Genomic DNA, 16,288 nt, shown 5'->3' with positions numbered 1-16,288 from the left:
GAAAAAAAAAAAAAAATGAAAGAGAATATAAATATGGTATCTATTATTGACACGTCCCAAAGCATCAGGAAAGTGTTCAACTTTCCAAAGAGTGATAGATCTCTTTCTCTTTTCATCATCTTTTAAGTTTTAATTGCAAACAATTTTAATTTATTGTCCAAGATTATTTGATGGGAGAAATTATTAGGTTTGCCAGGAGGATTGCGAAAGTGTTCATCCTGGTCATTCTAACCAATAAAACACCATTGTTTATGTAAACCTGACATCACCTAGTTGTTTTTATTTTTATTTTTAATTCTTATGCTGATTAGGAATTTGACTCATGCATTTACATAAGTGGCGTTATTATATTTGTTGGAAGGACTACTTCAGCAGTTCTTATGGTGGACTTAATAATTTCTTATTTGATGGACGAGTTGTGAAAAATGAGGCTTTCAAAAATGTTACAATGTTCCCATATCTAAATGTGCATCCATTTTCAACCTCAAAAATCCATTGTTTTGGCCAGTTTCTAGGCTATTTTCTAGCCCAACATCTTAAGCCATGTCTTCTGTCAATAATTCTTTTCTGTTTTCCTTATAAATGCCATTTATTTCCAAGCTATGTTTATGATTTGATTTCAACATAAATTTTTTGTGGTAGATATGGGGCCTTGAGTTCAGAGCCTATTTGGTCTAGGACCAAACTAGCAACAATATTCCCTCTGCATCACTTTGGGCCTATAACTGATGTTATGTAATACGAATGTTATGGCTGCTTTCTATTATTAGTCAACTTTATTAGATTTTGCATCTCCCTAACTTGGTATTAAAATAGAAAAAAAAAAATTACCATTCAGTTTCTTGAAAGAACTAATATATATATATATATATAAAACTGCCTTACCCTGAACAAGGTAAATGAAAAAAAAGTACACATAGTTGCTAATTATTCAAAATAGCCAATGAGCCATACAAGTTGCCAGTTTAACATATAGATTATTCCAAAAAGATGAAATGATTTTTCTGGTTACAAAGTCTAATCATCAAAAAAATAGAAGAAAAAGAAGTCAACAATTTCATTTTAGTTTTGTATGATATGATACAATATTGATAAAACATCAATGATTCAATGAACAAAGCAACAAATAGATAAGCAACACATGAAAAGAAAACAAGTAGCCCCTGCCTGAGTAGATTTTCGAGATGTCATCTACAAGAGAGTTTTCAGATTTTCGTTCAACACCACTTCAATTCTCACCAAGGCCGCCTAATAATTATGGCAATAGGCAAGCAGAGTAGAGCAGGACATTCTCCCAAGAAGTGAAGAAGTGGCATGGTAGAACAGCCATCCATTCAAACAAGGCTCTCAAAAAATAGGTTTCAACTGTTAGAGAGTTTTTACTTTTGCAAGGCTTGTTCTTCTAGAATTAATTCTCCCAAACTGATCAGGAATGACTTGAATAAAGCATGGAATAGTAATTTTTTCTAATGATAAAATTTATGAATGGATTTAAGGTTTTTTTTTTTAATATATATCTAGTTTTGAAATTTTTAGGTGTGAGATATTATTTTAAATCTAGAACATCATAAGTGTTTGTTTTGGTCCTTACAACTTAAATTTATAATGGGTTTTTAAATTTATATGAAGCAGTTTATATTAGAATTTTTTTTTAAATTCATTAATTTTAAATTCACAAATCTATAAACAACCTTATGAAATTGTGTATCATGTTGCAATTAGGGTGGCAAAACATTACAATGTGAATTTTGTTTCATGTTAATACAATTCTTCAAAAGCCTAACTTTTAACTTAATCATTGGAGCGGTTCTAGGACCATAAATTATTTCACAACTTTTTTGTCACAACTTTATTGTAGCAGACTGTAAGTGGTTGCTTAATACTTATATATTGACCTACCATTTTTTTTTCGTCACTTATACTCTGCCACATCATAATTATGACAAGAATTTTTTCTTACAACTAAAATTTATAATGGGTTGCTAAATTTATATTAGAATTTTTTTTAAAAAAAATTCTTTAAATTTAAATTCTCAAATCTAAAAACAACCTTATGGAATTATGCACTACGTTGCAAATAGGGTGGCAAAATAGGACGATGTAAATTTTGTTTCATTTTAATAAAATTCTTTAAAGCCTAACTTTTTCCTTAATAATTAGAGTGTTTCTATAGCCACAAATTATTTCACAACTTCTTTGTCACAACTTTGTTATGGCAGACTATAAGTGATTACTTATCATTTATATATTGGACCTATTTTTTTTTTTCAACACTTATACTCTATCACATCACAATTGTGGCAAGAATTGGTTCTTACAAATGAAATTTATAATGTGTTGTTAAATTTGTAAGAGGAAATTTATATTAGAATTTTTTTAATTAATTAATTTTTTTTAAAATTCTGAAATCTAAAAACAACCTTATGGAAATGTGTATAACGTTGCAAATAGGGTGGCAAAATAGGACAACGGGAATTTCGTTCCATGTTAGTGCAATTCTTCAAAGCCTAACTTTTTCCTTAATCATTGGAGTGTTTTTAGGATCTTAAATTATTTCATAACTTATTTGTCACAATTCTATCATGACAAACTGTAAATAGTTACTTATCATTTACATATTGGCCTACTATTTTTTATCCATTACTTATAATCTGCCACACCATAGTTGTAGCAAGAGTTGTTTCTTACAACTAAATTTATAATGGATTGTTAAATTTCTATGAAGTAATTTATATTAGAAATTGTTTTTTTAAAGTTCTATAATTTTAAATTCTCAAATCTATAAACAACCTTATGGAATTGTGTACCACGTTGCAAATATGGTGGCAAAACTGGATGATATGAATTTTGTTCAATGTTAATATAATTCTTTAAAGTCCAACTATTGCCTTAATCATTGAAATGGTTCTACGATTACAAACTATTTCACAACTTCTTTGTTACAACTCTGTTTTGACAAACTGCAAGTGGTTATTTATCACTTATATATTTACCTATCATTTTTTGTCCACCATTTATATTCTATCATGTCATAGTTGTGGCAAGAATTGGTATTATAATGGGATGTTAAATCTATACGAAGTAATTTACATTAGAAATTATTTTTTAAAATTATTTAATTTTAAATTCTCAAATCTAAAAACAACCTTATGGAATTGTGTTCCACATTGCAAATAGGTTGGCAAAATAGGATAATATGAATTTTGTTCCTTGTTAATACAATTTTTCAAAGCCAACTTTTACCTTAATCATTGAAGCGGTTCTAGGACCACGTACTATTTCACAATGAAAGCATGATAGGCCCACGTACTTGATCCAGAAAGTAAAGAAGTCAACAATGTGACAAAACTGAAAACAACTAGACAGGCTTAGCACACAACAAAGTCATTTGTCGTACCATTATTGAGAGTAAATATCATTCTAGAGCATAATTTGTCTCTTATCATATTAAATTTGAGAGCAATCAGAGCTATAAAAGTATATACCGACCTTTCTAAAGGCCCGAAATAACCCAGAAAGGCAAGAACGTTATGGACCACACATTATGATTTTATGAATAGTGCAATTCTTTAAACTTTATGAACCATGCATTATGAACGGTGCAATACTTTAACTACCTTGAATTGTTGGAATTGTTGAAGTTGGTAGAAATCAAAGTTTCGAAGCCACTGAAAATACCAATAATTTTTCTTGTTCTCATTTTTCTTTTTCCTTTTGATTTTAATGGCAAAAAGAATTATTCGCGTTACATATGTCAAGTGCAATTCTTTGATCATGACAATTCTGGCAAGTGTGGGAATCAAAAAGTGGACGTTGCCGATATACTTTTCGATTGTTAGAGGCTAACCCTGTCTTGGATATGAGGATTGAGGAGCCTAGTACTTTATTTTAGAAAGCCTTATCAAAAATTCCATGGGGATTTTCCGTAAGGAATTTTACTAGGAGCCCATTGGAATTCTCTCCAAAGTATTTTGCAAATAATAAGAAGGGTAAAATGCAAAACACACTCCTAAAGTTGGAATATATTTAGATTTTACACCTTAAAATTTCAGAATTTAGGTTTTACTCCTAAAGTTATATGTTATTTTCATTTGCAACTTCTCTGTTAACTTTTTGCTGTCATGTTCGTTTAGTGACAAGTAAGTGTATGATGTCTACTTATTGATCCAATCAAATGGTGACATGTGAATTTTACTATTTTACAAGTAAGCGTATAATTTCTTCTCTCTTAGCATAAGAAACCTTATGACAACCATGAACTAATTGGGAAGTAAAATAAATTAGACAGTTTTTTTATTATAAAGAATTTCAATTTATGACGTCTACTTTTGATAATAACTCTTTGTCATTAGACTAAGATATCAATTAATTTTTGGTGTAGATTGGAATTGAATTTCAGATCTCTTATTCAATAGTCAGAGATTTTGTCAGTTGAATTAACTAGAATGAATAAAATAAATTAGACATAAATGACTAATGACACCTAAATATTTACAATCGGTGACATAAGTGTTTGCATACGTCAAAAACATTATACATGTGTTCCCAGGAACATCCAAAAAGTACTTGGGTTTGTGTTTGCATAAGTCACAAACATTATACACGAGTTCCCAGAAACGTCCAAAAAGTAGGTGGGGTTAGAGGCTTAGAGCATCTTCAGACTTTATCTATCTTTTTGTACGGTTTAAACAACGAATTGAGATATTTATTTTTTATCTATCAATTATTTTAAATATATATTCTAATAAATTTTCTATCCTTCCTCCATTTCATTTAAATCATGCATTTTTTATTATTTTTTAAAATTTATTTTTTTCCTCTATTTATTTTCAACAATTATATTTTTTAATAAAAAGTGTTACATTCATTATATTTTTTTCAATACCTTCATAAGAATCATAACAAAATCTTATATGGAAAGTTGTTACTAGTTCTAATTTGAACCCACCACTAAAATTATATTTTTACTCACCAATATTAGCTAATAACAATATATTACTTAAGATTTATTATAAAAATAGTGTGAAAATATTGTGATAGCATTTCTAAATTGTCATATCTTATTCTTTATATTATTTTTCCTTTCTTTCATCCATACATTTCCCTTTTTTTTCTTTTTTTTTTCTCTTGTTTTTTCTCTACCACACACATATACCCATATATCTCCATCCTCTCCTTTTTTTCTTTTTTCTTTTTACTTGATTCCAGAATTTTCTCTAGCTCTCTATAACAACAAATGTTCAAAATATTTATTCTCAGTTTTTTCTTCTTTTAAAAAAAACATTTTCATCTCTAAACCATATTTTTGGATAAAAGATAGTACTGTTTAAAAGCTTCTTACCCTACAATTAGCGTACACTTATAAGGGTATATAGAAAGGTAGTTAGGCTTATCGCCTCAAAGAGTGACTTTGTTTGGGCTTCAACTCTACCTCCTCTTATTGATAAACTTATTTGGTGAAAATAAAAAGAAGGTTCATGTATAATTTTTCCTTTTTATTTTCCACATATATGCAATACTTAAGATCAATTTGTACGATAAAATGACACTCATGAAAATATTAATTAGTATTTTAATGTTATAAAACCCATAACATATCTATTATATTTTATTTATTTTCTAGGTTATTTTATTTTATATATCTGAGTAGGTTGTGTATTATTTTTTTATAGTAAAAAAATCAACTCATAAATCTCATATAATTATTTATATTAATTAGATAAACCTCAAGTATACAGCTTATTTTGGATTTTGTCAAACCCATAAAAAGATTAAACTATAAAAACTTTAAACTATATGGTAAATATTTGTGTGTTTAAAACTTGAAAACAATATTAGTTCATGATGTTTATCTTATAATTATTTTCAAATTATATCACTTACACACATTTTATGAAAAACAATAAGCTGCTACATAAAAAATATAAACTCATAACACTATTGAAAAATAACAATATTGTTGCATTTTTTTTCTTCAACTATTTCTTTTTCTATTCTTATTTTTCTTTCATAAATTTTGACCTTAGAAAATATTGATATAATAGAAAAATCTCTCTGCATGCATATATATATATATATATATAAATACGAAAATGAACACATAACAAAGACATTGAAAAAAAAAACAGAAATAAAATATATGAAACAATAGAAAAAAAAAAAAAAAACAAAGTTTAGTTACAAAATTGGTTGTAGTCTAAATCTACAACTTTACTCAATACTTTTTATTGAAAGTGATTTTGAGAAATTTACCATTGGATTACATTTTTTTCTTATATCCTTCATGCTTGCAAAATTTTTAGAAAATTAAATATCAATAGTTATGTCATCAATAAATTGTTTAAATTACAAGTTTTTATAGTTTAAATTTGTGCATAAAATATAAACTTATAAATCATATAATAAATAATATCCAATTGACACTAAATTTGACACGTTTATTAAGAGTATAAAGAATATGTAATCTAATGATTAAAATTTTAAAATATATGATAATATTTATTTTTTTGAGTAAAATTGTATTCTTAAGTTGTAATTAATTTTAAAACTAAATTTTGTTCAAAAAAAAAGATTAAGAGGGAGTTTTGGTGGGGCCGAGCTCTGTGCGCCAGGCCCAGCACGCAGAAAAGTTGGCCCCCCCCCCCCTCCCTCCCTCACTGGTTTTACATTAAAATATATAGAGAAAAACAGTCTCCACACTGCCTATATAAGAAAAGGAACCACATCAACTCCCAAACACCAGTAAAAATCGAAACCCCAATTTCTCCAATCACTCTCTTTTCTTTTCTTTTTTATGAACTCATTGACTCTCTTTCACCCCCATCAAACTACCCTCTTCATTTGCATCAGTCTAAATCACTAGAGACCACAACCAAATAATCATGAGTTCAACTTTGAAAGACCAAGCAGGTGGTGTTTGTAGCTGTACGAGGTGTTCTCTCCTTATTAGATCACTGCAAGAATGTGCCAAAAACAATATCAAATCTTCTTATCAAGCCAAGGAACTCTCTGCCAAAGCTTCCTTGGCGGTTTCTGATAATAAGCAGAAACGCTCAAAGGAGGAGTCCATGAGAAAAATCATGGACTTAAACTGCTGGGGTCCTACGACAACAAAGTTTTAAATGGCTGTGTAAAATCAGTGGAGTATGTGTGAAAATATGTACTTTTATTTCAATGCACTTTAAAGAAAAAAAAAAATTGCTTCAGATTCTCTTGTTTTTAGGTTTAAATATGTTTTTGGTCCGCAAGTTTTGGGGCCAAAATAGCCTAAATATAATATCCATCTAAATATGTTATCCATTATTGACATGTCTATAAAAAAATTATAGAAGATACACAACAGAAACAGGAACGGACCTAGTAGGGGCCCTGGCCCCCCCTGGCCCAATTTTTTTTTTTTTACTAGGTATATTTTATGTTTTTAATAGTCGGCTCCTTCTCTCCCAAAACCTAGGCCCCCGTTAGCTAGCCTCGCCCAGACAACCCAAACCCAGCCCAATCCAAAAAAAAAATTAAAAACCCATTAACCCACATTATATACAAACTGAATTTTGAAAAAAAAAAAAAAATAGAGAAGTCAAGAGACAGAAACAGGAGAGAATAAAGACAGCACAGTCCAGCCAACTCATGTACATCCTCAAACTAAAAAATAATAAATTTATTAAATATTTTATCTTGACTTCCTAAAAAAATTTTGAACACCCTTCTTTGAACATCTTGGGAAAAAAAAAAAAATCTTTAACTTACTTTGGAGATGACTGTAAAAGGATATTACCAACCTTCAACTGATTAAAGATCTGCATTTGTGAGCCTTTGACTCTTCTAATTTCTTTCTCTATCTGTTCGTCTCCCTTATGTCTTAATCTCTGGGGTCCTAAGTCTCCTAACTCGCTAAGTTTGGTCTGTTTGCTCTTGCTTGTTTTCATCTTTACTTACTGATTAGATTGCTCCAGAAAGTACAACCATAATCCATGTGTATGGATTAGATTTACAACCATGGTCCACGTGTTTTAGTTTCAGTAGTTTGCTCTCTCTTTTTTCTTCTTTTGTTTCTCTTTTATTTAACCACCACACACGTGTATGGTATACTGGGATAGGTATGACTTTTCCTGGTTCTTCTCCTCTTGATTTTTATTAAATTAATTGTATTATTATATAATATTAACAACATATATATTTATATATAATAAGCTACTTTTAAAATAGATAAAAATATATAATATAAAAAATAAAACACTAAAATGTGCAAATCATTATTTGATTAGATTTTTTTTAATGCATTTAATTTCAAGAATTGTTTGTCTACTTTGCAACTTTAACTTATTAGTATTTCTTTTTTATATGTTAGTGATTAAGTACTTAATGGATAATAATTTAGTCTTGAATATAATCCCATAAGCAAGTTAAAAACTATTTGATCTATTCATGATGATATTTCTAAAAATAATACTATACCTTTGGATTCTAATGTTGAGTTATAGAATAATTAACTTATATATTGAATGGTATTTACATTATACTTTAGACTATTATATAAATCATGAATATAACATATATATACAAATCTCGTTTTCATTTGGCATCCCCAAAGACAAGTTCCAAGTTTCGTCATTACTACGATTTTATTCACATAACTTAAGTTTCTTAATAACCACCTTAAAAATATATCTAGAATCATCACAAGCTATAGGATGCTTATTTGGATTTTTTTTTTTGCTTATACTTCGATCCCCCTGGACTTGAAATCCTAGGTCCGTCCTTGAATAGAAAGAAAATAAAAATATATGAAGGAGACTATAAATTTGGTATCCATTATTGACATGTTCGAAAACCTTGGGATAGTGTTCAACTTTCCAAAGAGTGATAGATCTCTTTCTCTTTTCATCATCTTTTAAGTTTTAATTGCAAACAATTTTAATTTATTGTCCAAGATTATTTGATGGGAGAAATTATTAGGTCTATCAAGAGAATTGTAGAAGTGTTCCCCCTAGTCATTCTAACCAATAAAACACCGTTGTTTATGTAAACGCGACATTACCTAGTGATTTTTTATTTTTATTTTTAATTCTTATGTTGATTATATTGGATGGGAGGACTCATGCATTTACATAAGTGCCATTATTATATTTGTTGGGAGGACTATTTCAACAGTTCTCATGGTGGATTTAATAATTTCTCATCTGATGTACGAGTTGTGAAAATGAGGCTTTTAACAAATATTACAATGTTCCCATCAGTTCTCATAGTGGATCTAATAATTTCTCATCTGTTGTACGAGTTGTGAAAATGAGACTTTTAACAAATATTACAATGTTCCCATATCTAAATGTGCATCCATTTTCAACCTCAAAAATCCACTGTTTTGGCCAGTTTCTAGGCTATTTTCTAGCCCAACATCTTAGCCATGTCCTTCCTTTTTTCTGTCAATAATTCTTTTCTGTTTTCCTTATAAATGCCATTTATTTCCAAGCTATGTTTATGATTTGATTTCAACATAAATTGTTTCTGGTAGATATGGGGCCTTGAGTTTAGAGCCTATTTGGTCTAGAGCCAAACTAGCAACAATATTCCCTCTGCATCACTTGGGGCCTATAACTGATGTTATGTAATAGGAATGTTACGGCTGCTTTCTATTATTAGTCAACTTTATTGGATTTTGCATCTCCCTAACTTGGTATTAAAAAAAAAAAAACCATTCAGTTTCTTGAAAGAACTAATCAAAAAAAAAAAAAAAATCGCCTTACCTTGAACAAAGATAAATGGAAAAAAAGTAGAACACATAGTTGATAATTATTCAAAATAGCCAATGAGCCATAAAAGTTGCCAGTTTAACATATACATTATTCCAAAAAGATGAAATGATTTTTCTAGTTACAAAGTCTACTCATCAAAAAAATAGAAGAAAAAGAAGTCAACAATTTCATTTTAGTTTTGTATGATATAATACAATATTGATAAATCACCAATGAACAAAGCAACAAATAGATAAGCAACACATGAAAAGAAAACAAGTAGCCCCTGCCTGAGTAGATTTTCGAGATGTCATCTACAAGAGAGTTTTCAGATTTTCGTTCAACACCACTTCAATTCTCACCAAGGCCGCCTAATAATTATGGCAATAGGCAAGCAGAGTAGAGCAGGACATTCTCCCAAGAAGTGAAGAAGTGGCATGGTAGAACAGCCATCCATTCAAACAAGGCTCTCAAAAAATAGGTTTCAACTGTTAGAGAGTTTTTACTTTTGCAAGGCTTTGTTCTTCTAGAATTAATTCTCCCAAACTGATCAGGAATGACTTGAATAAAGCATGGAATAGTAATTTTTTCTAATGATAAAATTTATGAATGGATTTAAGTTTTTTTTTTTTTTTTTTTTTTTTTTAAATTTAGTTTTTTTAATATATAGTTTTGAAATTTTTAGGTGTAAGATATTATTTTAAATCTAGAACATCATAAGTGTTTGTTTTGGTCCTTACAACTTAAATTTATAATGGGTTTTTAAATTTATATGAAGCAATTTATATTAGAATTTTTTTTTTAAAAATTCATTAATTTTAAATTCACAAATCTATAAATAACCTTATGAAATTGTGTATCATGTTGCAATTAGGGTGGCAAAACATTACAATGTGAATTTTGTTTCATGTTAATACAATTCTTCAAAAGCCTAACTTTTAACTTAATCATTGGAGTGGTTCTAGGACCATAAACTATTTCACAACTTTTTTGTCACAACTTTGTTGTGACAGACTGTAAGTGGTTGCTTATCACTTATATATTGACCTACCATTTTTTCTTCGTCACTTATACTCTGCCACATCATAATTATGACAAGAATTTGTTATTACAACTAAAATTTATAATGGGTTGCTAAATTTATATTAGAATTTTTTTTTTTAAAAAAAATTCTTTAAATTTAAATTCTCAAATCTAAAAACAACCTTATGGAATTATGCACTACGTTGCAAACAGGGTGGCAAGATAGGACGATGTAAATTTTGTTTCATTTTAATAAAATTCTTTAAAGACTAACTTTTGCCTTAATAATTAGAGTGTTTCTATAGCCACAAATTATTTCACAACTTCTTTGTCACAACTCTGTCATGGCAGACTGTAAGTGGTTACTTATCATTTACATATTGGACCTATTATTTTTTCTTCAACATTTATACTCTGTTACATCACAATTGTGGCAAGAATTGGTTCTTACAAATGAAATTTATAATGTGTTAAATTTATAAGAAGTAATTTATATTAGAATTTTTTTTTATTAATTTTTTTTTAAAATTCTGAAATCTAAAAACATCCTTATGGAAATGTGTAGAACGTTGCAAATAGGGTGGCAAAATAGGACAACGTGAATTTCGTTCCATGTTAGTGCAATTCTTCAAAGCCTAACTTTTGCCTTAATCATTGGAGTGTTTTTAGGACCTCAAATTATTTCATAACTTCTTTGTCACAATTTTGTCGTGGCAGACTGTAAATAGTTACTTATCATTTACATATTGGCCTGCTATTTTTTATCCACTACTTATACTCTGCCACACTATAGTTGTAGCAAGAATTGTTTCTTACAATTGAAATTTATAATGGATTGTTAAATTTCTATGAAGTAGTTTATATTAGAAATTGTTTTTTTAAAGTTCTTTAATTTTAAATTCTCAAATCTATAAACAACCTTATGGAATTGTGTACCACATTGCAAATAGGGTGGCAAAATAGGATGATATGAATTTTGTTCCTTGTTAATACAATTTTTCAAAGCCAGCTTTTACCTTAATCATTGAAGTGGTTCTAGGACCACAAACTATTTCAGAATGAAAGCATGATAGGCCCACGTACATGATCCATAAATAAAGAAGTCAACAATGTGAGAAAATTGAAAACAACTAGACAGGCTTAGCAAACAACAAAGTCATTTGTCGTACCATTATTGAGAGTAAATATCATTCTAGAGCATAATTTGTCTCTTATCATATGAAATTTGAGAGCAATCAGAGCTATAAAAGTATAAACCGACCTTTCTAAAGGCCCGAAATAACCCAGAAAGGCAAGAACGTTGTGGACCATACATTATGATTTATGAATAGTGCAATTCTTTAAACTTTATGAACCATGCATTATAAATGGTGCAATTCTTTACCTACCTTGAATTGTTGGAATTGTTGAAATTGGTAGAAATCAAAGTTTCGAAGCCACTGAAAATACCAATCATTTTTCATTTTCCTTTTGATTTTAATGGCGTAAAGAATTATTCGCGTTACATGTGTCAAGTGCAATTCTTTGATCATGGCAATTTTGGCAAGTGTGGGAATCAAAAAGTGGGCGTTGCCAACATACTTTTCGACTGTTAGAGCAATTACATCAGCTCGGGCATAATTGTGCAAAATGGAAAAAGTGGTTAATTTTACACAATTTGAGCAAAAAAAACCCACACTAGCTTGTACATAATTGTGCATTTATGCACAACTGCTACAGTAACCATGCATATATGCACGGTTACTGTAGCATGTGTATTTATTATTTTATTAATTTCCGTTCGCACCTTTTTCTCCCTCTCTTCTCCGTGCACAACGAACTCAGTGACTTTCCTCTCCTCATATTTTTTTTCCTCAGATGCACACAAACACACCCACACCCATACACAAACACATCCACATAAACACACCCACACATAAACAAACCCACACAGACAAACCAACAGAGAGATAGATTAGTGCTTGACTGGAACAATTGGTGCTTGTGGGTGAGAGCGGCGATATTGGAGAGGTGTGTTGAAAAGTGTGAGGATTAACAGAGCGGTAGAAAAAGCCATTGATGGCGAGCGATTTGGGTCGATGGGTCGAGAAAAAGACCTGGGAGGTTGGATCGGTAAGAGGGTTGTGGAGCTTGGTTTGTGGATTGGCCGGTAAAGAGTGGATCGGCCGGTGAAGAAGTACGGTCGGCGTGGTTTGTGGATCGGCCGGTTGGGTTGGTAGTTTTTGAGTGGTGAAGAAGTCCGGCCGGTGTGGTTCGTGGATTGGTTGGTTGGGTAGGTTGTTTTTGAGAAATAATGAGAGAAGGTAGAAAAGAGAGAGAGAGAGAGAGGTGATCTGTTCAGAAATGGGTATTAAGAGGGGTAGAGAGATGGGTATAGAGAGAGAGAGAAACAAATTAGAAAAAATGGGCAGAGAGAGAGAGAGAGGGCGCGTATGTATGTAAAGGCAGTTGAGAAAAATAATAAAAAAATTGAGAAGAAAGAATATTTTATTGAAATATCTTGTAAAATAGATAAACTGATGTGAATGTTTTGTAAAAATAATAGTGTAAAATAGAAAAAATAGGTTTTAAGTGTAAAATAGACGGAATCTTATGCACAAGCTGATGTAATTGCTCTTAAGGCTAACCCTGTCTTGGATATGAGGAGCCTATTACTTTATTTTAGAAAGCCTTTTCAAAAATTCCATGGGGATTTTCCGTAAGGAATTTTACCAGGTGCCCTTTGGAATTCTCTCCAAAGTTTTTTTGCAAATAAAAAGAAGGGCAAAATGCAAAACACACCCCTAAAGTTTGAGTGTATTTAGATTTTACATCCTAAAATTTCAGAAGTTAGATTTACCCCTAAAGTTATATGTTGTTTTTATTTGCAACTCCTTCGTTAACTTTTTGTTGACGTGTCCATTAAGTGACAAGTAAGTGTATGATGTCTACTTATTGATCCAATCAAATGGTGACACGTGAATTTTACTATTTTACAAGTAAGCGTATAATTTGTTCTCTTTTAGCTTAAGAAACCTTACGGCAAGCATGAACTAATTAGAAAGTAAAATAAATTAGACAACTTTTTATTATAGAGAATTTCAACTTATAATGTCCACTCCTGATGATAACTTTTTATTGTCGGACCAAAACACCAATTAATTTTTGGTGTAGGCGGTAATTAAAGTCAAAATCTCTTATTCAATCATCAGAGACTTTATCAGTTGAATTAATTAAAACCCATAAAATAAATTAGACATAAATAACTAATCACACCTAAAAATTTATAATTGGTGACAACTCCTAAAAATTGAAAGATAATGAACGGTAATATTTATCTTTTACTCATTAACTTTTTTAAACATATATTCTAACAGATTCCTTATCATTTTTCCATCTCATTTAAATATTATATTTTTATTCATTCTTTATTCGTTTTTAATATTTATTTTTTCTTCTTCTATTCATTCTTAACAATTATATTTTTTAACAAAAAGTGTTATATTTACAATATTTTTTGTAATATTTTCATAAGAATCATAACAAAATCTTATATGGAAAGTTGTTATTAGTTCTAATTTAAACCCATCACTGAAATTATATTTTTACTCACCAATATTAGCTAATAACAATATGTTACTTAAGATTTATTGTGAAAATAGTGTAAAAATATTGTGGTAGCATTTTTAAATTGTCATTTCTTATTCTTTATATTATTTTTCCTTTCTTTCATTCATACGTTTTTTTTTTCTTAACTTTCTCTAGCTCTCTATAACAACAAATGTTCAAAATATTTATTCTCAGTTTTTTCTTCTTTTAAAAAAAATATTTTCATCTCTAAACCATATTTTTGGGTAAAAGATAGTACTGTTTAAAAGCTTATTACTCTACAATTAGCGTAAACTTATAAGGGTATATAGAAAGTTGGTTAGGCTTATCGTCTCAAAGAGTGACTTTGTCTGGGCTTCAACTCCACCTCCTTTTATTGATAAGCTTATTTGGTGCAAATAAAAAGAAGGTTCATGTATAATTTCTCCTTTTTATTTTCCAAATATATGCAATACTTAAGATCAATTTGTACAATAAAATGACACTCATGAAAATATTAATTAGTATTTTAATGTTATAAAACCCATAACATATCTATTATATTTTATTTATTTTCTAGGTTATTTTATTTTATATATCTGAGTAGGTTGTGTATTATTTTTTAATAGCAAAAAAATCAACTTATAAATCTCATATAATTATTTACATTAATTAGATAAACCTCAAGTACGGCTTATATTGGATTTTGTTAAACCCATAAAAAGATTAAACTATAAAAACTTTAAACTATATAGTAAATATTTGTGTGTTTAAAACTTTGTAGTGTAACTTGAAAACAATATTAGTTCATGATGTTTATCTTATAATTATTTTCAAATTATAGCACTTACACACATTTTATGAAAAACAATATATAAGCTACTACAAAAAAAAATTTAAACTCATAACACTATTGAAAAATAACAATATTGTTGCATTTTTTTTCTTGAATTATTTCTTTTTCTATTCTTACTTTTCTTTCATAAATTTTTACCTTAGAAAATATTGATATAATAGAAAAATCTCTCTGCGTGCATGCATACATACATACATACATACATACATACATATATATATATATATATATATATAATATGAAAATGAACACATAACAAAGACATTGAAAAAAAAACATAAATAAAATATATGAAACAATAGAGAAAAAAATAAGAACAAAATTTAGTTACAAAATTGGTTGTAGCCTAAGGCTATGACCTTACTCAATATCTTTTTATTGGAGGTAAATTTTGACAAATCGACCATTAGATTACATTTTCTTCTTATATCCTTCATGCTTGCAAAATTTCTAGAAAATTAAATATCAATAGCTATGTCATCAATAAATTGTTTAAATTACAAGTTTTTGTAGTTTAAATTTGTGCATAAAATATAAATTTATAAATCATATAATAAATAATATCCGATTGACACACATTTGACACGTATATTAAGAGTATAAAGAATATGTAATTCAACGGTTAGATTTTCAAAATATATAATATTATTTATGAACTCATTGACTCTCTTTCACCCCCATCAAACTATCCTCTTCATTTGCATCAGTGTAAACCACTAGAGACCACAACAAATAATAATGAGTTCAACTTTGAAAGACCAAGCAGGTGGTGTTTGCAGCTGTACGAGGTGTTCTCTCCTTATTAGATCACTGCAAGAATGTGCCAAAAACAATATCAAATCTTGTTATCAAGCCAAGGAACTCTCTGCCAAATCTTCCTCGGCGGTTTCTGATAATAAGCAGAAACGCTCAAAGGAGGAGTCCATTAAAAAAATCATGTCCTTTTATTTCAATGCATTTTAAAAAAAAAAAAATTTGCTTCCGATTCCTTTGTTTTAAGGTTTAAATATGTTCTTGATCTGCAAGTTTTGGGGCCAAAATGGCCTAATACTACTATTTGGCAAAATATATTGCAATTTACCAATGTTTCTGAAATATATAAGGATCTACC

This window comes from Quercus lobata, chromosome 4, assembly GCF_001633185.2.
Source record: "Quercus lobata isolate SW786 chromosome 4, ValleyOak3.0 Primary Assembly, whole genome shotgun sequence".
In the NCBI taxonomy this organism is placed as follows: domain Eukaryota; kingdom Viridiplantae; phylum Streptophyta; class Magnoliopsida; order Fagales; family Fagaceae; genus Quercus; species Quercus lobata.
Note: the sequence above shows the minus strand (reverse complement) of the source record.